Source organism: Pinus tabuliformis, chromosome 2_2 (genome assembly GCF_031772625.1).
Source record: "Pinus tabuliformis cultivar Carrire ecotype Pingquan chromosome 2_2, CPIR1, whole genome shotgun sequence".
Lineage (NCBI taxonomy): Eukaryota > Viridiplantae > Streptophyta > Pinopsida > Pinales > Pinaceae > Pinus > Pinus tabuliformis.
The window spans coordinates 677122897-677148625 of NC_142300.1; positions in this window are offsets into that span (position 1 = coordinate 677122897).

Below are 25729 nucleotides of genomic sequence, written 5' to 3' on the forward strand. Positions count from 1 at the left end.
TTTACTATAATTTTTTGTCTAAGGAATTCATAAGAAAATAATAATGGTGATACATACTTAAGCAACTAGAAGGGTCACTTATCAAATCCATATAGGTGGACGACAATGTAATTGGGCAATAAAAACCAGCTTCTACTTCAGGGCTCTTCTGTCAATATCAAGGCTTTAAATTGTTCTTCTAAGAGCTTGTTTACATCAGTTACTGTTAACTTAACCCTTAGAGGGTATGAAAAGCAGTTAGAGTAATGTGAATATGGATGGGGAACACATTGGGGATAGATTACGTCAAACTAGCGGAAAACTTACTTTTCCTCGTGGTCAACATTCATAGTTACTAAGAAGAAGCCTAGAGGATAAAAAATAAGAAGGATAATTAAAGGGAACAAGGTGCACGAGGTATGAACAACAACGACATGAGCTGAAAGGAATAGTTGTTGATAAATTGACTATAAGGGCCCAAGTCAAGTATTTAGGAAAATTTATGGCTTGAAGATTGGCTAAAGTGTGTATAGCCAAGAAAATAGACTCATCCATTTCAGTATCATCGTCTAAACCAAATATGACCAAGACAAGAGAGGTTAGAGTCTGATAGAAGGGCTTCAGGGATTGCGTCAGTACAGGAAACAACAACCTCAATTTGGGGGTTGGTTTTTTGAATAAGGTTGTGAATAATTCAAGCTTGTCACCCTCTACCCAAGTAATGAACTCATGGTCCAGCCCCTTTTCAGTTATAGCCATTCGCTGGGTAGGGATCCCTAGCATCTTGCGGTTATTTCCTCGCCTAGCTTTAGGAAAATATTACGGCTAGACTTACAAAAAAATTCCTGGTGGTCGTGGTCATACTGCTCAACTAACAACTGAATTGAATCAGGGTCGAAGTGAACCAGAGGAAGAGTTGCATGCAAAACCCCAGACTTCAGTAAACACAAATCATCGCTAGACTCGGCAGAGGAGAGGGTGAGGGTTATTTTAAGGGTAAGTATGTCTGTGAGACCTACTCTCGTGTCCTGAACCCCAGACTGCTCATTAACTAGGGCTTTCTTCCTGGACGACTCAGACATGGTATAATTTTTTAATTAAATCACCGATTAATGAGAACAGGATGAGCTAAAGTGACTTACCACATAGAAGAGCGTAGCTTCCAGGATAAGGTATGCTTCATGTCTTCTCTCAACCATGGATTGGCTTCTCCAGGGAACATACAGGAATGAAGCTGAACAAACAAAATGGTGAAAAGGTTGGCGAAAATTAAGGTTAAATGGAACTTATGAGGATAATTAAATTCCACAAACAGATGTCATTCAGCCATTGAATAACTCACCAACTGAGGAGAGAGGGGCCCGCTCATCGCATGATGATGCATGGTTATATCGCGTGTAACTTATGATGCAACTATCATAGATCTATGATGGATCAACAACCAAGATTACATTGGGCTAGAAGAAGGTCTATAATGGTCGTGTAAGTTCTCATGTGATGAGACATAGCGACCATCTAATCGACTCGAAGCGGACAGTGGAGATCCATTGGGCAGGAAGGTTGTAGTTAACTCCCGCACTATTTTAGGTGCAACATTGATGGCTCCATTGTCAAATCCTGAATTGGGCAGCTAATTCTCTACAACTCAAACTACGGTTAAACTCATCGAAACTTTCGTAACACATTAAAAGTGCAACATGACCGAATATGATAGGTATGTTAGAACCACCGATCTTTCACTGGGGGGAGATCTGTCGTTCATTTTCATGCATTCAATAATGCTTCCCCAAGAGAGGAAGAGGACGAAGAAGAAGAAGAGATGGCTGACCCAAATCTGGAATAGATGACTCAATCACCATTGGCTCTCCCGATTGTTCTACACAAGATGTCGAAGCGAACGGAGAGAATGAACATCAAGTTTAACCCTAACAGCACAGTAAAGGCAGAATATCACTTGGGCAGCTTCTACCTATAGCTGCAGACCCTTGAGGTACGAGATGATGATGTAGCATGTATATCGTTCCCATGTACCTTGGGCAGTCACGTAGCCACATGGTATCACATCCTTCCACCAAACTCTATACAGAACTGGGGTGCATTCAAATGCATGTTCCTTGAAAATTTTGTTGATGACAAGACCCCAACCATGTTACTCAAATAATTGGGAAGCCTAAATATGGAGGGGAAAGAAAAAGTAAAAGACTTCAATAAGAGGTTTACATGCATATTGAACAAGTTTGCAGTGGACACTAAACCTCATGACTCCATCACTGTTGATTACTACATATCCGCACTACTGACCAGAATTGCATAGTTCATCAACCGAGTTGCGAAACCAACACTCTTGGAAAGCTGTGAAGAGGTTATTGTTGTTGAAAAAGACCTGCGCACAATTGGAGTCATCAAGGATGATTAACCATCAAAGGACTCCAAAGATGCGAGCAGGAAGTCCCAAGCGATGTGAGCAAGGGTAGAGACAAGGAAGCAACTGATATTGAAACCCTCACTCACCTCATCGAGAAATTGACTACGGAAGTGTCTGAGCTCAAACAAAGAAAAATGGACACATCTTCAAGCAGCCATCTGCCTAGGTAGAGGTAGGAAAGTAGCTCATCAGGAAGCAACCAGTTCGCTCCAAAAACTGCGCAGAAATATGTGTTCTAGGTCGAAAAGTTTGCATATCCCAAGTTCTGTTAATTCCACAAAGAACATCACCCCAAGAACTCATGTTTGGACTGGAAGCAAGTCGCAAGATCTGTATGTAGTCATACACTCGATGCGAGAAATAGTATGCAGGAGCAATTGGAAGACACTGATGATGACAAAGAGGTTGCACCTGATGAACCATCAAGTTCTAGGCATGTGGTGAACATGTATCAGTGCTCGCAAGCAGTGTCGAAGACAAAGACTGAGAAGTAGCCCCAAAAGCAAAATAACCAATATAATCTCAGGAGTAAAGGGGCTCCCCTTACACTTGGGGAAGCACAAGAAAAGATGAGACTTCTAATGAGGAAGGTCGATCCACCGGCTGCCCCAAAGCGTAAAACACAAAATAAGTCCAGGAAGACAATGGCAGACAAGAGTACATCCATGAGCAGCGAGCTACAAAACACTTCGCCGGACAACACGAACATCTGTTCTACCCCGGACACCTTGGTGAGTTTACCACCTCTGGATTACCACATTATTGATGACATGAAGAAAAATCGAGTGAACATCAGTTTTTTCAAGTTAGCTACGATCCAGAGTTAGTGAGAGATTCTGCTGCGCGCATTGGGACAGACAGCAATAGACAGCGCGACCTCTACCAGCAAGGGAGAAAGCACACCTCCTGGATCACTTTCTATTGTGCTCAACACGCTTTGGATGAAAGAAGAAAACTCATGTTGCCCTCCATTCCTGTTATCCTTTGAAATTTGTAACTACAATTTTCACAACCGCTTGGTTGATTCTGGTGCAGCTGCCAACTTCATGCCACTCTCCATCGCAAAGAAGATCAATGCATAATGGAGCGAGATATTGTGCAAATCATCCAACTTTATCAAACATCAGTACCAGCCATTGGTGAACTATGAGACATGATCATCCAACTATCTCATGAAAGTCGAGTCTACCAATGCATCAACATAGTTGTTGTGGACATACCGGAAGCATACGGTCTACTACTCAGCAGAGACTGGTCTAGCAAGCTGGATGGATATTTTGCTATAAACTGGTCCCACATGTGGCTTTTGTACAAGGGAAAATGCAACCAAATCGGGTATTGTCCGAGAGGTATATGAAGCACAACATTATCCCCCTTAACGATGTGAATGAACTATTGGCCTTCGCAGAACTCATGTTTGGCAACTGCCTCCTAGAAACAACATTGGTGTTTTATCCTGTATGGCAAACTCCAACCCCACTAGACATGCAGTTGGGACTCCTTCCTTGCCCAACTGATGGTAATGAAACATGTACAGTGCATTGTACCAACAGTAGCAGTAGTAGTAGCAACAGTAGTAGCAGCAGTACTAGCATGTCAAATGGTTCGCGTATAGACAAGTTGTGTTCCATGGATTTTGATGAATCAAAGACACATGATGGCTCAAGGACCAGGTATATCTTAGTCGCCCAAAACAAAATAAATGCATTATTTCAATATGCTTGAAGTTTGAGTGCACGAACAACGTTGTTGAGTATGAAGCACTCGTGTTGGGCTTACAAAGCACCATCAACATAAACGTGGTTGCACTCAAAGTGATACTACACCCTGCAAATAGTGTTGATGCTTTCAAGGACATAACAACTGATGAAGGTAAGCTCGAGAAGCCCTTGAAAACTGCAGTTGAGGGTAAGAAAGGTAACCCCACCCCCAATGGTGTGGATTCCATCAACAAGCTCTATGATTTGCAGAACTTTTTTCAAGGGCCAAGAAACGGCAGAACCCACAGGTCCACCACTACGAACGAATAGGGGAACCTAAGAACCAATCACGATCCGAAGATAGTCAGTCTCGGTACAAACTACACACCGCAGCAATGGCGGGTCTTTGACCGCTTGATCAAATAGTATTGGGATGTTTCCACATGGGAAAATGATGACCTGGGTACACACTACACATGAATAACCCAACATGGGATTCAAGGTAAAGAAAGATCCAAGCCATTACAACAACAACTAGGTAAATACATATGTCATTTGAACTCCTTATATAGAAAAAATTGACTAAGATTTTGGATGATTGGATTACTTACAAAGTTTTTCATCATACATGGGTTTTTAATTTAAGTTCTACACGTAAGAAATCCGGGGAAATTCTCTTATGCATTGATTTTAGAAACTTGAACCACTCCCAGAATTAAAAAAGAAATTACCCCATGCGATCATCTAAGCTTATGTTGCACATAGTATCTGAAGCAGTGGTGTCCTCTTCACATAATGGTCTTTTGGAACACCACCAAGTTCGGGTAGCGGAACCCCTAGCCTAATATTGGTCTGTGAGAAGCTTGGCACACACACACGTTGTCTACAATCGCTTAATGGGAGGATTGATGGGAGTGCCTGACCTTGTCTCCCTTAGAAAATTGCGCAAATTTTCCATCCAGCCCTCCCAATAGTTGACCGTTGCTCACCCATAAAATTGCACAGTTTTAAAGAGCAAACTCTCTGCTATCCAACAGTCCGCTCAGCTTAGAAACTGCACAGAGGCGATCAGCAGGCCATCCCTAGCCTCAGCGCAGTCTTTCCCGTTAGCATATCCCAGCAACAAAATGTTGGTTCCCTCCAGGAATTACGTAGTTTTTGCTACCATTGACCTAGTAGTCAGCTGCCATTTCCCTCCAGGAATTGCACAGTTTTGGCTGCCAAGCTCCCGGCTAGTTCCCCAAAAAATTGCACAAATTTTTGTCTGCCAAGCCTCCCTGCAGCCCAACTTATTCCTCCAAAAAATTGCACAGTTTCTGCTGCCAAGCCCTGTTGCCCGCTCATTTCAGAAACTACACAAATTTTTCCATCCCAACCTTCCTACAGCCTGGACTGTTTCCCTAAAAAATTGTGCAGTTTCGTCCTACAACTGGACCAGACCTCGTGGAAAATCAGTGTCGATCCAGATTTCCCATCTCCATCACCCAGTGACTCTTGAGCAGTTTTCATCAGCAATGTCCAGAGCCTCCATCCCGCCTCGCAACCTTGTTGGCTCTCCCGGTCACCTTCATCCGAAATGATCATGTATCATGGTAGACTAGGAGGTTTTTGGAGTTGATGTTGTCTCATCATGAGTGGCTGTAGGAATAGGTACACAAACAAAAATGGCACGATGACGGATGGGATGAATGAAGGGAGCACATGCAAAAGGACATGTTCACCAACAGATGAACAAACGATGCATGTAAAGAGATGTGCTCACGAATGGATGGTTACGAAAAGGTGTGTTCCCGGATGGACAGACGAGAAAACATGCAAGCTTTTCTCACGGATGGATGAACAGATGAACATGCACCTTTCGCGAATAGACGAACCTGTCAAGCCTTCCAACGTACAAGTAGGGAGAAACGTGAAAAAGCAACATCAAGCAAGCCAACGACCATCGAAGTCTCTGTGCACTTTTCCATACAGAGGTGAAGCTTTGACACACCATGAGGACATCCATCACCCAACAGCACTACAGCTTAACATGCACACCAGCATCAGCACGAATGTACCAACACTATCATGTCATGAGTCAGGTCGTCCACATCTCTATTATGGGCCATATTATTTATCAATGTAATATAACGTGGAAGTCCAAGAGACCCACTTGTTGTACAAAGAGTCATGTAAAGTGGAAGAGACTTGTAAGTTAAATAGTCATGAGGGTAGTCGAACAGCCACAAGGGTCAATTTCACCCTTGGCTATAAATAACCCCTCATTTTTACATGCAAAGGACTTTTCACCTTAGCTCCTCCCACATAGCCAAGAGAGTCTGTAATCTTTTCTTTGAGGAGTAAATAGTGGCTCCAATGCCCTGCTCACGAAGTCAGTGATATATGGTGTAACGATGTGTCTTGGAATTTTTGCTTAATTTAGAAGCCTGCTAACAGGCCAACACATTTTCACACATGTATTGTACTTGTTGTAAGACTAATATTAAACACTTGTGATGCATGTTGCTTTAACCTGTGTTTCACACTTCAACTATTTCACATGTTGTAATACATAATCTATTAATGAAAATGTGTTGTATATGCTATTAACGTTGTCTCACCCGTGGAGGCTACCTTCCCAGACATCAAATAGACCTTTCACATAAAACTTGCTATAACAACCGTTGCACTCACGTGGACTCATCTGTTGAGTGTTGTACGTGTTATCTTCCCTTGTGTGTTGTGACTGTTGCATCCGTGTGGACTGTTCCTCTAGAAGTTGCACACGTCTTGTTGTGTTGTGTGTTCCTAACAGAGTTGTGACTTACTCCCAACCGACTTGGGACTCACTCTCGCCCTCTCCCTCTATAGTGAAAGAACCATTAACAAAAGTAACACTTACAATCATCAGGAACGCGAACCTCACTTCTCGAAGACAAAGCAGACCACTCTCCTGTACTGACAAGCAAAATTTGAGGAAAATATTTAAGATAATGGCAACTGGGCCATCATACCAGATGTGACTCCCACACCAAACAGTGTGGGGTCTAGTTGGGACTTCATACCGGGGTGATCCCCTGAATGTTGGCGGGTCCAGCATCGTCAACACTGACCAAAGATTTCTCAACTTGGTGACAATTGTTTAGATAAACAGAGAGCGTAATTTGTCAACTTACTCAAAGAATATCAATATGTATTCACCTGTGACTATAAATACTTAAAGTAACATGTAAAAGAAATGGGGGAGGTGACAATCAACCTCATTCCTAGAGAAAATTAAATTAACAAACGACCTTACAAACTTGCTCTCATTTACAAACCCATTATTCAGAAGGAGATAGAGGGGATTCTTTCTATTGGCATCATTTACCCAATTGACACATCATAATGGGAAAGTCCCATGGTCATGCGACCCAAAAAGCATGACCCAACTAAACTATGCATATGCATCAATTACCGTGGTTGAATAAATTAACAGTGCTTGATCCATTTCCAACATAGTTACCGATCAAATGAGAAAATGAACTGGTACCCATTTTTTTAAGGTAGCAAAAAATCACTCGATTTTGAAAAGTGGTGATGCCAGAATAAAAAAAAAAAAAAAATAAAAAAAAATAAAAAAAAAAAATAAAAAAAAATAAATAAATAAAAAAAAAAAAATAAAAAATAAAAAATAAAAAATAAAAAATAAAAAATAAAAAATAAAAAAAAAAAAAATAAAAAAATATATATATAAAATAAAAAAATTAAAAAATTAAAATTAAATAAAATTAAAATTAGCATATTTTTTGCACTTTAAATTTTCTTATGTATCAAGTCTGAACATTTTTTTCGATGTTATTGATTTTCATGTTGATTTTGAAAAGTGTTGATGCAGCATCAACCATTTTTTTTAGAGGGTTGATTTTTGACACTTCAAATTTTTTTTTATGTAGCAAGTATGAAAACCTTTTTTAAATGTTAGTGATTTTCATCTTGATTTTGAAAAGAGTTGATGCAGCATCAACCCTTTTTGTTTAGAGGGCTTATTTTTTACACTTTAAATTTTCTAATGTATTAAGTGTCAATATTTTTTTTAAATGTTCATTATTTTCATGTTCATAAACAAAAAAAACAAACAAACAAACATGACCAAAAAAACTCAAATAATAAAAAAATATATCTAAAAAAACATCCATAAAAATGTAAAAATAAAACAAAATTAAATTGTAAAAAAAAAAAAGTAAAAAAAATAAACTAAAAATAAAAAATAAATTAAAAAACTAAAATATTTCAAAAAAAACATGATATTTAAGAAAAATTTTGAATATTAATTAAAAAAAAAACAAACAAACAAAAACAAAAAAAACAAAACATCCATAAGGATCTTTTTATGTTAACAAAAAAAAAAATATTAATATTTAAAAAAAATTATAAAAAGTTAAATTAAAAATTAAAAAAAAATCATAAACATTATAAAATTAAAATAAAACAAAAAAAAAAAAAAAAAAAAAAAAATTGAAAAAATAAAAATACACAAAATTAAAAATATAATTAAAAAAAATAAAAATATTTAAATTAAAAAACAAAAAAACAAATCAAAACCAAACAATTAAAAAGAAAAAAATTAAAAAAGTTTAAAAAATATTTAAAACAAAAAAAAAAAATAATAATAAATAAATAAATAAAAAAAAATAATAATAAAAAAAATTAAAAAACAGAAGTTAAAAAAAAAATTAGAAAACAAAAAATTGAAAAAAAAAAAAAAAAAAAAATTCCCTTTTACCGTCGGTCGGGGTTGGTCGAGGGAGCAGGCAAATGTGGCTGTAATGTTCCACTGTTGGGGCTAGCAGGTTTGCATGGTGTATTTTATGATTGTGACTTACACTTCTTTATATAATAAGAGCCAGCACATTTTCATGCATCTGTTGTTATTGCAGTTGGACTACTCCGATTGCCTTAATGATATATGTTGTTTAACTTATGTACTTGTGTATGAACTAAATTTTATGAAATTATATGAATCTTGTTGTTAATGTTGTCATGTCCATGTCAACTGCTTTGCCGGACATCAGACAGACCTTTCACATGAACCTTGCTATAACAACTGTCACACTCATCTCTGACTGATCCATGAGTATTGTTTGTGTTATATTACCTTGTATATGTGACTACCGCATCTGAGTGGACTGCTCTACCAAAAGCTGACCATGTCCTTTGTGTCGTGTGTTCCTAGCTGAGTTGGGACTGACCCTTTCACCCTGGAACTCACCTTCACCTTCTTCTCCCTTCAAAGTGTTAGAACTTCTCATACACCTACCTTGACTCACTACATCAGTCACACCCTTGCTACTGACAGAGTTATCTTACTCGCCTCTATGTGACATCGCGGTCAAGGCATTATCTTACGACCCACTACTAGGACTCCTACACCAAACAGTCTGAGGTCTAGTTGGGAATTCTTACCAGGGAGATCCCCTTGACATGTTGGTGGGTATAACACCGTCAACAGGATCCCACTTGATAGTTGCATTATTGGTTACTTATTATGGAAATGACTATTGGTACGATGGAAAGGATGGATGCAGTGTGTGATCATAAAAAATGAAAAAGTTTCTGCCTACTTGTAACTTAAGGGTTGTGAAATAATATGACTACGAGTGACTGCTAACTCTACTTCCCCCCAAACCACAAATGGGTTGTGGTGTGATGAAAATGTCGTCGCAACCTTATTGACAATTTTACTTATTTTTTCGAAAAATATGTAAAAAAACATGACTTGAACTAACTGGTTAATATGATTGGTAAAATTTTATTACTTCCTACCTACTAGCGGGATCGTTTCTGAGACCCTCCTCTATCTTGAGTTTGTGTTTGATGACCTATGGAAGGGATTTAGGCATGCATTGTTTACCCATCCTTGCAGCATGACTCTGTCTACTTGCGCCAATCTTACTGCTCCAGAATCTCTGATTTCCGCAACTATGAATGGGCCCAGCCAGTGCATCTGTAGTTTACTTGGGAATTTTTTGAAACTTGTTGTCGTATAGTAATACGTGATCCCCAACTTTGAATGTCCTCTTCTTGATATGCCTGTCATGCCAAGATTTTTTCCTTCTTTTCTCCACTGACTGATGAAACTCGGCTAAGAATCTAGATTCATCAAGTTCCATTAGTTGGCTTAGTCTTTCTCTTAATGCTACATTGTCCATCATTCCCATTGCTTCAGATATGAACATGCTTGGTATTATGAATTCTGCTGGCACCACTGCTTCCTTCCCATATACTAGCTGAAATGGTGTTTGTTTGTGAAATCTCTTCATTGTTGTTTTGTATGCCCATAGAGTTGTTGATATTCTTTCATCCTAGTCATCCTTGTTCGTTGATATAATATTTGTGATACCCTTTTCCAATATCTTGTTGAATGCTCTCACAGTCCTGTTTGTCTATGGATGAGATGGACTACTTTTATTATGCTAAATCATGAAATTATTTAGAAGAGCCTCTATGGTTTCATTTATAAAATGTGTTTCTTGGTCACTTGTCAAGCTCTTCGGGCATCCAAATCATGAGATTATGTTCTCGAAAATAAACCTTGTGGCAGTGTCAGTTGTACAGTCTCTAATGGGTGCTGCTTCTGCCCATTTGGTGAAGTATTCCATGGCATTTATTATGTATCTTGAGCATGAATGCCTTGCTGGTGTTGTAATGGGTCTAATGAAATCTATTGTCCACTTCTCAAAGATTTTCATTGTATGTACGGGATTTAAAGGCAGTTCATCCCGTCGAGAAGGTTTCCCAACACTTTGACAAATGTCACAATTCTTAGCATATTCCTTAGAATATTTGTGAAGGGTTGGCCACCATAGTCCTACATGCAGTATCTTCCTTGCGATGGATTTTCCTCCCACACGGCCTCCTATGACCCCTGCGTGACATTCCCATAACACATCTTCTCTTTCATGTTGAAGTATGCAATGTCTTAGTACTTGGTCCAAGCCCATCTTAGAGAGGTGTCCTGCGATTAGTTGGTAATCTGATACCCTTACTATTAAGTTCTGCCTCTGTGTTGGTGTATACCCTTCTAGGCATTGCCCTGTTGTCAGTAACGCAAAAATCTCTTCTAAGTGATCTAGGACTACCTCTATTCTGAATAAGTAGGCATCGGGTAACTGATCATCTAGTGCTCCTTCATTCTCTCTAGTCTCCAGTCGTGACAAATGATCTGGCCCGACATTCAATCTGTCGGGTTTTATAACCACCTCAAAATTGAATTCTTGGAATAGTAATAATGTTATGAAACCAGCTCACAAAAAGATAGAAAAGATAGATCAACGCCTTAGAATTCAGCCTCTTCGAGGGGGCAACCTCCTTTACATTACACAAATGAACAATTCTTGGATGTTTCAAATGACAAAACCTCCTTTCTATATATAGGAGTCTAAGGGGACACAATATAACCAAGCTGACCTAAAAATAATAATATAAAGGCACAAAAATAACAATAGTGGGATTGTATGGGGCACAATAATAACAATATGGGGATAGTAGGGACACAACAATAACAATAAGGGATACAATGACAATAGTAATGGGGGAATCACTAGTATTATAGGACCTAACATGCCCCTCTCCTTCAAAAAAGTGTTGTCCTCAATGCTTGAGTAGTTTTGGGTGCTTCTGTGTAATATTTTCATCCTCCCATGTGGAATCTTCAACAGGTAAGTTCTTCCACTTGATGAGATACTATGAAATTGATCGATTTCGCAGCTGTCAATTTCTTGTTTCTTTGACTGCTTCAGGTTCCAAAATGAGTTTTCCTTCCTCATCAAGTTCTAACAATATTATTTGAACTGGAATCTTGTCACCTATAACCTTCTTTAAGCATGAAACATGGAAAACTGGGTGCACTCAGGAAGCTGTAGGAAGCTCCAATTTGTATGCCATAGTACCTATCTTTTGCAACACCTTGTACGGACCATAATAATTTGGTGATAATTTATTATCCTTCTTAGCTTGCTTGAGGGACATTTGTTTATATGGTTGTAGCTGTAGAAATACCCAATCACCTATATCAAAACTTCTTTCGCTGCGATGTTGATCTGCCTATTGTTTCATTCTATTCTGCGCCAAGGTGAGGTTATCCTTTAAGAGTTGGAGAACTTGTTGTTGATGCTCGATGTGATCTTCCACTGCTTGAACCTTAGAATTTTCTCTTAAATATGATGTGATGGATGGTGGATGATATCCATAAAGTTCCATAAATGGGGTCATTTTTGTTGCAGTATGGAAGGAAGTGTTATACCACCATTCAGCCAGAGGCAACCATTTGACCCATTGTGTCTGTTTATCAGATACAAAGCAATGAAGATATCCTTCCAAACATTTATTTTTTATCTCAGTTTTACCATTAGATTGAGGATGATAAGATGAGCTATGATCTAACTGAGTCCCAAAACAAGAAAATAATTATGTCCAAAAATTTCCAGTGAAAATGAGATCTCTGTTGCTTACAATAATCTTTGGGTTTCCATGTAGCTTTTGAATTGTTTCCATAAATGCAGTAGAAATTGTATTCGCTTTAAATGGATGAGATAATGCACAAAAGTGTGCATACTTGGTAAGTCTATCAACTACCACCATGATAACACTCTTTCCTTCGGACTTGGGTAAACCTGTGATAAAATCCATTGAAGCCTCCTCCCAACATTGGCTTGGAATGGATAAAGGTTGTAATAGTCCTGGGGTCTTAATTGTTTCAACTTATTTTCTTTGCAAACCAAACATTTCGCCACAAACTTTTGAATACCCGATTTAAGGCCATCCCAAAAAAAATCCTTCTTAACCCTGTGGTAGGTTTTTAGAAATCCTGAGTGCCCTCCTAACGGAGAGGTGTACTATTCCCTAATAATTTTTTGTTTGAGTTGGGAATTCTTGCACGGGTATAACTGATCCTTGTACCATAACGAATCATTTATCCAACTAAATGTATATATGTACGGGTATCTTCTTCTATATTTTGAATGAGTGCCCACACTTACTCGTCATTATTCCATTCATTCCTTGCTTCATTTATCTAATCTAGTTGGATAATAGAAATGGCACAAAGAAATGCTTCCACATCCTCATGCTTTCTTGAGAGGGCATCTGCCACAACATTTTGCTTCCCTTTTTTGTAGATGATTTCAAAGTCATAGCCCAACATCTTTGTGACCCATTTTTGCTGCTCTTCTGAAGATAATATTTGCTCTAAAAAGTCCCGGATGCGGGTGGTTATTAGATATAGAGGGTTTGTGGCTCGTCCGAAGGGCATGTCTCCGCCCGGACAAGCCACGTACACCAGGAGGACTCGCCCTAATTGTCACAGCACGCAGCATTTAAGAATGAAGGTTATGGCTCATGGCAGAAGCGTCCCTTCGACATTAACTGCTCGCCTTGATAACTGGAACATGGCGCTTCAAAGCCACAGGTTCTCGGACATTCTCCCGCATTTCACGTTTGCTCCTGCTCTGGTCTTGAGGGAGGTGGCGGTGGCTCACTGTATTGGCTCCTATTCGGGTTCTGAGAGCGACTGTGGCGGTTCAGAGGCCTTCAATTCGAGCAATTCGGGGGCATACCCGCAGTCTGGTAAAGAGATTGGGAGCTTGGCGGTGGTGCATACCTGCTACCCGCAGTCTGGTTTAAGGATTGGGAGTCTGGTTCTGAGGGAAGCTACGCGTGAGCATACCTACTACCCGCCCAATTCCAGCATGCAGCGAGAACGCCAACGAGGAATCAGTAGGCGTGGAAGTTATAGTGGCAGGGCCTCGTCTCAGAGGCATGCCCCCTCTCCCTCCTCCTCAATTGAAGTTTCTTCTGAGCGCAGACGAACCAGGGGAAGGCCTCTGGGCAGAGGAAGAGCGGTGGATTTCCAAGAGCGGATGGAATGTGGGCACTCTGAGCACCCAATGGTAAGATACCGCATTCCATGTACATTGTCTAATTCCACTTTCTTTGTAACGGTTTCGGTGGAGCACTGCAGCAATCCTTGGGGTCAAGATGAGGCTCCTCGTGCCAGCCCTCCACGGATTCCTGGGATGGCACCCATAGTTGATATGCAACTTCCCGCCATTGACATTCTGCACCCTATTCAAGACAGCCTCTCCCCAGATCCTGGAGCTGGCCCAAGTGAACCTGTGCAGCGCAACGTTCACACCAAACAAGACATCCACCAGCCTCCCCGTTGCAAGATGGAGGACGACCCGCACACCACTGATGATGAATAGTACGCCCAGCATTTCGCTTCAGGTTTCTAAGCACGGAATTTTCTCATTGTCTACTCCCACTGCTATCTTATATGTGTCTGCACTTTGTCATTTTGTACCTCTGTTCTTCTCTGTTACAGTGTCGGCTATCTATAGTTGTTTCAGACTCCATGTGTTTCAGTCTCAGCTAATTATGTATGTCGGTCTCATGAATGTCGATCTGGTTCATGTATCGGTCTTTTGTAATCCTGGAAATGAATATTCCTGAGTCTACTGTCAGTCCTACGACAGGAATTACAGGGCCTCGGCTTTGTTGTAATACTGCTGATGTAATTTTGCTTTTGCTGTAATATAATAGCTCAGTCTTATTTAGAAAAAAAAAAATTTGCTCTAAAACGTATTTAAGACTATCATGATCTATTTTTATCTTGAAGTGTCTTCCCATTAGGTAGGGTCGCCATTTCTAAAGTGCATGTAGTATTGCCAAAATTTCCTTCTCATAAATAGCTTTGTGTAAATACTTTCCTTTGAGTGGACGAGTTTCAAAAGCAATGGGTCTTTCTTCTTGCATTAAAACAACACCAATTCCATTTCTTGAGGCATCACATTCCACAATAAAGGTTTTTGTGAAGTGCGGTGTAGCTAAGACTTGTGCTTGGCACATTGCCTCTTTAATATGTTCAAAGGCCTTCGTTGCTTCTAGATTCCATGATAATGCATCTTTCTTCAATAATGTTCTTAGAGGTTCTGTGATTCTCCCTTAATTCTTAACAAACTTGCGATAATACCCTGTCAACCGAGAAATCCTCGCAGATGCTTTATGGATGTGGGGATTTTCCATTCCTTAATGGTTTTAATTTTTCTAGGGTCTACCTTAACACCTTCATGAGATACAATATGACCCAGATATTCCACCTCTTGTACTCCAAAGAAACATTTGGGGATTTTTGCATATAATTGTTTCTCCTCCAATAGTTTGAGCACCATGTCAACATGTTGGACATGATCCTTCCAAGACTTGTTGTAGATTGGTATATCATCAAAAAATACTAACACAAATTTTCTAAGGAAGGGTTTGAAAATGGAATTCATCAAATCTTGAAATGTAGAAGGTGCATTAGTAAGGCCAAAAGGCATGACCAAAAATTCATAATGACCCTCATGAGTTCTAAATGTTGTTTTTGGAATGTCTTCTGTCTTCATCCTGATTTGATGATATCTTGAACGAAGACCCAACTTGGTGAAGCAAATTGATCCATGCAATTCATCCAATAATTCATCAATGACAGGAATGGGAAATATATTTTTAATAGTGAGCTTGTTGAGCTCCATATAATCTAGACACATGCGCCATGATCCATCCTTCTTGTGAACCAATACTACTGGACCAGAGAAATAACTTTGACTAGGTTGAATTATACCAACCTCTAGCATTTCTGCAACCATACGTTCAATTTCACTCTTTTGGACATAGGGATATCTGTAAGGCCTGATGTTTGGAGGAACACTTCCTGGAATCAAATTGATAGCATGATCATGAATAGGTAGGAGGCCTTTGGGAGTCTCAAATACCTTGTAATGATTGTCCAAGACTTTTTGGAGATCTAGGGAAATGGATGACTTCGATGTGGGAACCTCTGGTGAACATAATTGTGCAATTATGCCTCGTTGTTCTTTCTTTAGAAGCTTTTTCATTCCGTTAGAGCTGATTATCTTTCCCGGTTTTCCTGCGATACCCCTTAATTCAACTTCCTTTCCTTCTGAAGACAATTTCATGAAAATTTTTTGAAAATTAAAAGCTATTGTACCCAAGGATTGTATCCATTGGACTCCTAGTACAACATCAGCACCACCCATTGTAATGGACAGTATTGGGATATTCAATACATATTCTCGCATGGATAGCTTGATATTATGGCACTTTCCTGAGCAATTTATGGTTCCTCCACTTGCAACCATCACTTGACACTCTGGTGCTAGATATAGGAAGCAATTCAATTCCTTGGCTATCTTACAATGAATAAAATAATGGGTACTTCCCGAATCAATCAACACTATTACTTTTTTCTTCTTGATATACCCTTCTATCTTGATAGTTTGAGGAGTGGTAATTCCAGCCGATGCATTACAAGATATGGTCGGTTCATTTCTTCTTTTTTCTAGGGTTTGTTCCTGGTGTATATCCTCTTCTTTTTAACGTTTCTTGTTTCTTTTCTTCCTCCTCTTCACAATCTATGTAAAATAATTTCTTCTCAGCACACTTATGACCTTTAGTGTATTTTCTATCACAATTGTAACAAAGACCTTTTGCTCTTTTTTCTTCCAATTGTTGTGGTGTCAACCTTGTAGGTTGTGGATGGCTAGGGGCAGCGACACTTCCATCTTTATGATTGTGAGTGGTAGGCTTCCTTGTTGCCATAATTTTTCTTTCCATTTTTCTTGCCAACCTGAATGCCTTCTCCAATGAATCTGGTTCCCAAAGGTGAACCTCATGTTGGATGTTATCTTTTAAAGTCCCTATGAACACATCAATCCTATGCTCCTCTGGAATATATTTTACCCTTATATTCAATTTTTGGAAGTCCTCAATGTGCTCCATCATTGAACCCTTTTATTTGAGATTTATTAATTGGACTAAAAAAAGTGTTGCTTTTTGTATCCTCATAATGTGCTATCATTTCATCCGTAAAAATATCCCAAGTGACAATTTTTTTACGAGAGCAAAGCCATCGATACCATATAATCTGATTTGGTTCCAAATATAAAGTTGCAATGCGTACCTTTTGTGTGTTTTGCACATTATGGAGATCGAAAAATTGCTCCATTTGTAGTATCCATGTTACGAGATCCTTGCCATCAAACTTCCTCATATCGATCTTTGGAACAAAGCATTTCTTTGGTCCAACGTCAGAGTCTATGAAATCATGATTAACATTTATTTTGTTCTCATCATGAGTTTCCTTTGCTACCCTTTTGCCATTAGTAAGCATTTGTTGTAGAAACTTTGTCAAATCTGTCTTCAAATATTCCATGCCTATCTTCAAATCGTCCATCTTAGCTTCCATGCCATCCATCTTAGCTTCCATGCCATCCATCTTAGCTTCCACATCATTCATCTTAGCTTCTGCGCCTTTATTTAAACCATCCATCTTAGCTTCCACGCCTTTCTTTAAACCATTCATCTTAGCTTCTACGTCTTTCTTTAAATCATCCATCTTAGCTTCTATTACTTTTTGTGTGAGTGAAATTTGTTGTACTTGGTCTTGTAATTTTGATATATCATGTTGCATTTCTTCCTCTTCTTCATGAGTCACACTAGAGTTTTTAGGTTGCTTACTAGGTGTTTCCATTTTCTTTCTTCGGGGCATCAATTACCGATAATAATTTTTCACTATGCCCTTTGAATTCCTTCAAACTAATTTTTCAAACCAAGCTTTTGCAAAAATTGAAAAAAAACTACACACCTTTTTTCACTTTGTAGGAGCTTGATATTGAATCTAATGTATTTCTGTAATTTTGGATCTCCAAGGTCTGAAAGTTCTTCTTGCGGTAACCCTCTAAGTAATATTTCTAACTCCGCAAGTCTGATTAGGATTGGATTCTCAAATGAAGAGTTATGACAAATCTCCCACGATGACCTGAGTATAGACTTGTTGAGTAAAGAAAACTTATACGACATGCCGCTAGTCACTATTTCAATATTAGGTTCTGAAAATGGTATCCAAAAAACTAAAGACTGTTCTCTTTCTATAACTTCTTACGAAAATTCAATATGATGCTCAGAGAGAAAGTTATGATGATTTTCTCAAGGCGACCTGTTTGGAATGTAATTCGGGGGTCTGCAAAAACCCTAACTTCTTAGATTATATCTCTGAAAATTTAGTGAGACAGGATCTGAAATTTGGAGCCACAGTTCAGACTGATTTCCTCCCAAATGGGTTTTTTTTTTTTTATCTTCTGAAACTTCGTAGCGAAATAGTTATAGAAAACATTCCACGATGACCTATTTTAGATGAAATTTCGGAGTTTGCAAAAAATATAAATTCCTCAGATCATATCTCCGAAAATATAGCGAGACAAGATCTGAAATTTGGACCCTAGGTTCAGCGCGATTTCTTCTCAAATGGTTTTTTTTTTCGCTTCTGAAATGTTGCAGAAAAAAGGTTATAGTGAAAATTCCATGATGACCTGTTTGGAGTAGCGAAACCCTAGAATCCAAAGCTCTGATACCAAATGTTATGAAACTAGCTCACAAAAAGATAGAAAGGATAGATCAATGCCTTAGAATTCAACCTCTTCGAGGGGGCAACCTCCTTTACATTACACAAATGAACAATTCTTGGATGATTCAAATGACAAAACCTCCTTTATATATATAGGAGTCTAAGGCGACACAATATAACCAATTCAACCTAACAATAATAATATAAAGGCATAAAAATAACAATAGTAGGATTCTATGGGGCACAATAATAACAATATGGGGACAATAGGGGCACAACAATAACAATAAGGGATGCAATGACAATAGTAATGAGGGAATCACTAGTATTATAGGGACCTAACAAGTAATGCCTGAACTATTGTAGAGAATAGACCATGGCCAAGGCCTCCCTCTTTGTTGTCATATAGTTCCTTTCTGCAGTTGACAACTTTCTGCTGGCATAATACACCAAGTGATCCATATTTCTTTCCCTTGGTTGCACTAAGACTGCTCCTAGCACGATCCCTAATGCATCAATATGCACATGAAACATTTTGTTCCAATCTGGATAGACAAGGATTGGGGTGCTTACCAGTTTCTCTTTCAATTTATTCAATGCTGCTTGACAGTCCTCAGTCCAAACGAACACTTCCGTCCTTTTTAGTAATTCCTCCATTGGGGTTGGTTATGGGTGCGGGCAGGGAGGCAGCTACACAGAATCACCCTGCCAACCCCCGGGAAGGGTTAGCCGCGGGCGCGGGAGGGGAGGCAGCTGCATGCACCCCACCTCCCCGCCCACCCTTGCGGCCAACCTTGCCCAGGGGTGCACGAAATTTATTTTTAAATTTTTTTTGTAGTAAGTTTTTTTTTCTACTTTTTTTTATTTAGTTATTTATTGTTTTATTTTGATTTTTTTTTAATTTTTCTTTTTTTTAATTCAATATAATTTTTTAGTTTTTTTTTTTTTAATGTTTTTTTCCAATGGAAAAATCGTAATCTTTCATTAAGTGGAAAAATTACATGTAGTAGATGCCTGAGGCATATGTGAGAACTGTTGGTCCATGACCATTTTGAATCAAGCTATGTCAAAATATGAATGGTCAAGCCATTTCCTATACATATTCAGACTGTTTGTCTATATAGCAGCAGAAAATAAATATATACATGTTTTGGATTAAACTATGATAAAACAACAAAAAATATATATATAATTAGGGCCTTTCCACCCTATGGTAATCCTGGTCTATATATGGCCTGTGGTGGTATTGGTAGAAATCTGCTCCCGTCTGTTCAGAGATTATCCACAAGCTTCGGGGTAGTAGCAAGCCCTCCTTGGAAAGTCTGTCAGCATCTTCATTATATTCCCTTTTCTCCCTGATGTGCTGCAGTCCAATTGTTCCATGCTTGGAGAATATAAGAGCCTTGCCATGCGTTCTACATAGAGAGATGTTATGTTGTAGCTTGCTAGAATTGAATGACATTCGGACAGAGAAAAAACAGGTACTCATTGGTTTTAGAGTCTTGTTTGTAGAGAACGCACCAGATTGGGCCGTGAATAGATTTGTGCATAAGGGCATCGCCTGTAGGATTTTTTTTACGTAAGACACTTCACATGAAGAGGCATGCCCGGGGAGGAGTTTTCATTTTCCATATATGTTTCCACCATGCTTTAGTAAGTGTAGACTTGCGATCCAAGAGAAGATGGTTATAGCCCAGTTTTGGGGTGTATTTCCCATGATCAGCTGGAATCCATACTAGTACATCTGGGTCATGATTTAGATTCACATGAGCTTCAGACAAAGCCCATAAATATGAATCCTAGGACTGATGCCACTGTATAGGAATGTCCATTTCAGGTGCTGTCCTCCAATTCTGTCCGAAAATAGTGTTGTGCTCATGATCAGCAATATGTGCAATCATCATGATATTTCTGTGATGAAGGTGTTGAATGAGATCGGGTGGAAATTGATATCTATTTCCCCCTCCTATCCATGGATCAACACCAATGTGAACAGATTCCCCATTGTTAATGTGCCATGCCAAGCCTGATCTGATGAAAGGTATCATTTGTAGGATTGCTTTCCATACTATGGAAATGCCCACATGAGGCCAGTCTTGTAAACGTACCCAGTCCAATATTTGATGAGGCCAAATGTATTTGTGGTATGACACAGTCGTCCATAGATTTTGTGAAGTGAGAAGGGACCAACTCATCTTGGCTGCAAGAACTTGGGCAAAAACAGACAGGTCTTTTAACCCCACCCCCCCCCCATTTTTTTGGCATTGCAATTTTCTTCCAGCTTACCCAAGCAAAAGTTTTTCCTTCCTTTTGTCCATTCCATAGATATCGACAGCATATCTGTTGGATGCATTCAATTATTCCCTAAGGGATCCAGGTGAGTGACATCCAATATACAGGAGTGGCTTCCAATACTGATTTTATCAGGACAAGGCGCCCAGCTCTTGATAGAAATCTATGATTCCAAATTTTCAATCTCTTCTCGATTTTAATCACTAACCAGATCCAGTCAGCAATCCGCTAACTATGGGGTTTGATCCTAAAACCCAAGTATTTCATACCATTCGATAGAATGTGCAATTGATAATGAAAAAACTAGAGGGCTGCTCTATCCTCCTGAGGGGTGGTGTGAGACAGAGTAATAGTAGATTTGGTCTGATTTGCAGCCATACCAGTGGCTTTTTCAAAGAGAATAAGTATGTCATGGAAGGAGGTAGAATCCCTGATGCTGCCATCCAGGAAGATCATAACATCATCAATGAAGAGGAGATGTGTGAGATGGCAGAGTTTGTTCATTTTCAGTCCTTTGAGTCTGCCTTCCCTTTTTGTGGTGCCAATGAGCTTGCTGAGACCTTCCATCACTATTAGAAACAGAAGGGGAGATAGAGGGCATCCTTGCCGAAGTCCACGTTCGGCATGAAAGAAATGGGATGCAGAGCCATTAATAAGTACACTGAAGGATGTCGAGGTTATGTAGCAGATAATCCAGTCTGTGAAAGCCAGAGGGAATCCTAAGTGGATCAGGATCATCTTAATGAAGAGCCAACTGACACGATCAACAACCTTAGCAAGATCTATCTTGAGGATAATGCTTTTTAGATTTCTAGATTTGATAGAGTGAATGGCTCCCTAGGTTGTGCCTATGGCCTCATGGATCTGTCTATTTTGGAGAAAGGCAAATTTCTCAGGAGAAATGTGATGGGAGAGTATAGGGCAGTGTCAATTTGCAATGACTTTGTATAGGGTATTGCAAAGAGAGATGGGATGGAAATCATTGAAGGATGCAAGTGAGTCAGATTTTGGTATAAGAGCAATGAAGGTGACATTGATAGCCTCATACATCTTTGCAGAGGTCCTGCACTCTTCAACTACATTGAGTAGATAATTCCCAATGAGGTTCAAAAAGGCTAAGTAGAATTCAATGGGCCAACCATCTGGACCAGGGCTTTTATCTTTCTGAAACCATTTTAAAGTCCCTTCAAGTTCATCTCTGGTGACGGGAGAGGTTAGCTCAGCTGCCGCTTCCGAATCAACAAAGCTTGGGAAGTGCCCTGCTACTTGAATGATATCAGCTAGGTTTGAGACAGGTGGCTCCTTGTAGAGCTGTTTGAAGTGTGAGATACCCAACTGAGATAATTGATTGAAATTTTTTGCAATACTTCCATCCGATGTGGGAATTTTCCAGATGGTGTTGGAGGATTTTCTTCCCTTGGCAAAGTTTTGGAAGTACCTTGTGTTCTCATCCCCTGCTTTGAGCCAGATTGCATGGCTCTTGAGTCTCTAGGTTTCCTCTCTTTCCTTCAGAATTCTGGCTCTTTGATTTTCTAGCTCAATCAGATTTGACTTGGCTTCAGCACTTAAGAAACCCCTATTGTGGTCATCCATAAGGTGCGCCAAGGATGATTCAATAGAGGTGAGGGTATGGGTATCCCTTTGGAGTTTTTCCTTTGCCCACTTGATAGTGAGCTTATTGAGATGCAGAAGGTTTTGACAGAATCCCTCAGCCCAAGTGTGTCCTTGGGAGGGAGGGTTTTGCATCCAGTAGTTTGAAACCAGATTTATGTAGGAGGGATCCAGAAGCCAAGATGAATTAAATTTAAATAGGGCTTTGGGCTTAATAGGAGGACTAGATATTTCAAGGTAGATAGGCAAGTGGTCAGAGATGCCTCCGGTTCCAACCCACTGCCTATAATGAGATAATCGTTGTATCATCAGATTTTTAAGGATGAAACAGTCCAGTCTTCTAGCGAGGGCTGCCTCACCAACTCTTCTATTCCTCCATGTTGGCAGGGGTTTATTCATAGGTATATCTGTGAGATGAGATTGATCAAGAAGGTTTTCCATGATATCAGAGAGTGGGTCAATCTATGTTGATGATCCCCAAGGCTCACTATATCCAATGGAAAAATTTAGGTCCCTGCCCAACTGGTGAGGTAAGAGAGAGATTTAGGAGCTGATTCCAGAAGGCCTCCCGTCCTTGACATGGCCCATAAGCATTCATAACACAAAGATCCATACCTAGCTCAGTAGAAAAAAAAATCAATACCAATGAACCCCTTTCCTCCCCAAGCCGACTTTAGGTTTATGGTTCGGGGATTGTATCCCAAGGGCAATCCACCTAATCGTCCAACAGCATCTAAAGCAAGGAATTCCCATCCTAGGCTTAAATTCTGTAGAATCTAAATGATGTGTTGGGCTTCACCGAGGGTTTCTTGAAGAAGGATAATGTCTACAAGCTCAGCGGTAAATAGCCTCTGTAGGGCTAGCCTTTTGGTCGAGTTAGCCATACCCCTGCAATTGAAAGATAGGCATTTCATGGGGGAACCATGTCATGGGTATTCTTCTCTCTAAGAACCTGATCTAATGAAGTTTGCCTTCCCGAAACCACCTCAGCACCAGCCCAGAGAATTGCATGCGAAAGGTAAGATTTGCGCCCACGAAGGGGTTTGATAGTCGAAGAGGGGAGGGACAGGCCAAGACCAAAGAGAGTTGGATGTGAACCCCCAGAGGGAGGGCATGTTCGTAGGTTATATGGATGTGGGGGAGCTGGGGGAGGTGATGATGGGGAAGAGGTGGCCTCCAGTTGAATGGTAGGGGAAGTGGTGGAGTAAACCAGGTGATGGGGGGGTAGGAGGCAATTAATTGATGTGGGGGGAGGGGGGGTTGGAATGATCCTGAACCAATGCATTATGCAAATGTTGTGCAGAAAATGCATAAGCATAACATAGAATAGGGGAAGAGGGGAGAGGAGTACCCGATGTTCGAGCCACTTCCACTGCTGCCCTAGCTCGAGTCAGAGGTGGAGATGGGGGACACGAAGAGTTGCCTGTAGATTGCTAGACTAGTTGGGATGGGGTCGCCTTCCGAGATGGTGCAGGTATTGCAGATGGATTCTTCCTGGGGATGTCAGGGGTTTCCTTACCAGTGCCTGCCTCCTTTCCCATAGCTGCTTCCGGGGGTTTCGAGACCAGAGGACATTCCTTATACAGATGCCCAACCTTGTGGCACCATCGACATCTAAATGGCACACCCTCATAATCAAGGATTTGAACCCTAGTGAAATTACGCCATTGCATGGTAATTTTTTCTTCCAGACCCTCCCGAATGTCCAGATGCACCAAAATGCTGGCTAGGGTTCGATTTTTGGACTATACTATGGATTTGTCGTAATCTAGGAAGGTGCCAAGGGTATTCCTGATCCTCACAAACACTTCTTCAGACCAGTACTGGAGTGGTAAGCCTGCTAACCGTACCCATAGGGGTCTATCTCCTATCTGCTCTCTTTCCAGATTAAAGAGAGGGCTCCATCTTTTGAGTAGTATCGGAGCCATTTCGATATGCCAAAATCATGCAAGAGCTAGGTTTGTGTATTCTTCAAGTGAAAAATGAAGCGCAAACCACCCTCAAGGTAGTATCTGAACATCTGGGAGCTCTATGAAAATCTGTCCCCAGATCTCTTTAACCCACAACCCCAATCGCTCCACCGTGTAGGTTCTTCCACGAACCCTGCCCACCAGGACTTTCCCTGCTTTGTCGGCAACTTCACCCATGGTGAGTCCTTCGCCAAACTTAATGGTGTAATCCTTGCCAGATGCCTTGACACACCTTACTTTCCTCTTCCATGTACGCAGTGCAGTAGGGTGATCCTATAACAGATCCGAGGGGCTATTTGCTTCTGGGTGTGGCTCCACCGACCTAGCTCGGATTACCGGGGTGTCGAAACAGCCAGAAGGAGGAGCTGTGTCCTGAGTCGTCTCGTAGCATCCGGGGTGGTCGGAGGTCTTCTGTGTCTCAGCGGCCGCATCAGGGTCGGTTCCCGGGCGAGATGAAGGATTCTTGGAAAAACAGTGGTCAGTAGGGGGCGCAGGGTCGAAGAGAGGGGACGAATAGGTAGCCAAAAGATTTAAGGTACCAGAAGACAGCGGCAAGCAGTCTGTAGTGGGTGAGTCAATGGAGAGGGTCCCAATGTTTAGGGTGGAGACCGTAAGCCCGGGGAGGGAGACAGCCGGCGCCGGATTTGAGCTGGACAGTGCAGAGGAAACAGGAACCGATCTAGGGTTTGGGTTACAGAAGATAGCCTACTCTGGGTAAGGATCTAGCAAGTAATCCATGACGTATAGCTCCATACCCTCCATGCTAAACCTTAGAACAATAGACCGATCGTTATCGTCGACAGTTGGAAGAAGGTGTAGGCGAGAAACGGCAGGTTGTAGATGTTGTGTGGATTTAAAAAAATGTTCTGTATTTAAAAAAAAATATATTATCTAAAAAAAAAGACTCTTATTTAAATATATATATATATATATATATATATATATATATTAAAACAAATGTTTTTATTTTTTTTTGTTAAATTATGTTTATTTTTTATTTTTTTACTTACTTTATGATTTTTTTATTTTTTATTTTTAAAAATTTTTGTCTAACTTTTTATAATTATAAGTTAATTTTATGTTATTTTTTACATTTTTTGTATTATTTTTTATGTTTTTTTTTACTATTTTTTATTTTTTATAACATTTAAAAAAAGAATTGTTTTGTATTATTTTTTGTGTTTTTTTGTTTTGTTTTTTTTTCAATATTTGAATTTTTGTTTTCTTTTTTATTATTTTTTGTGTTCTTTTTTAATGTTTTTATTTTTTTTCAATATTTAAAATTTGCTTTCTTTTTATTTATTTTTTGTGTTTTTTCTTTCTAACA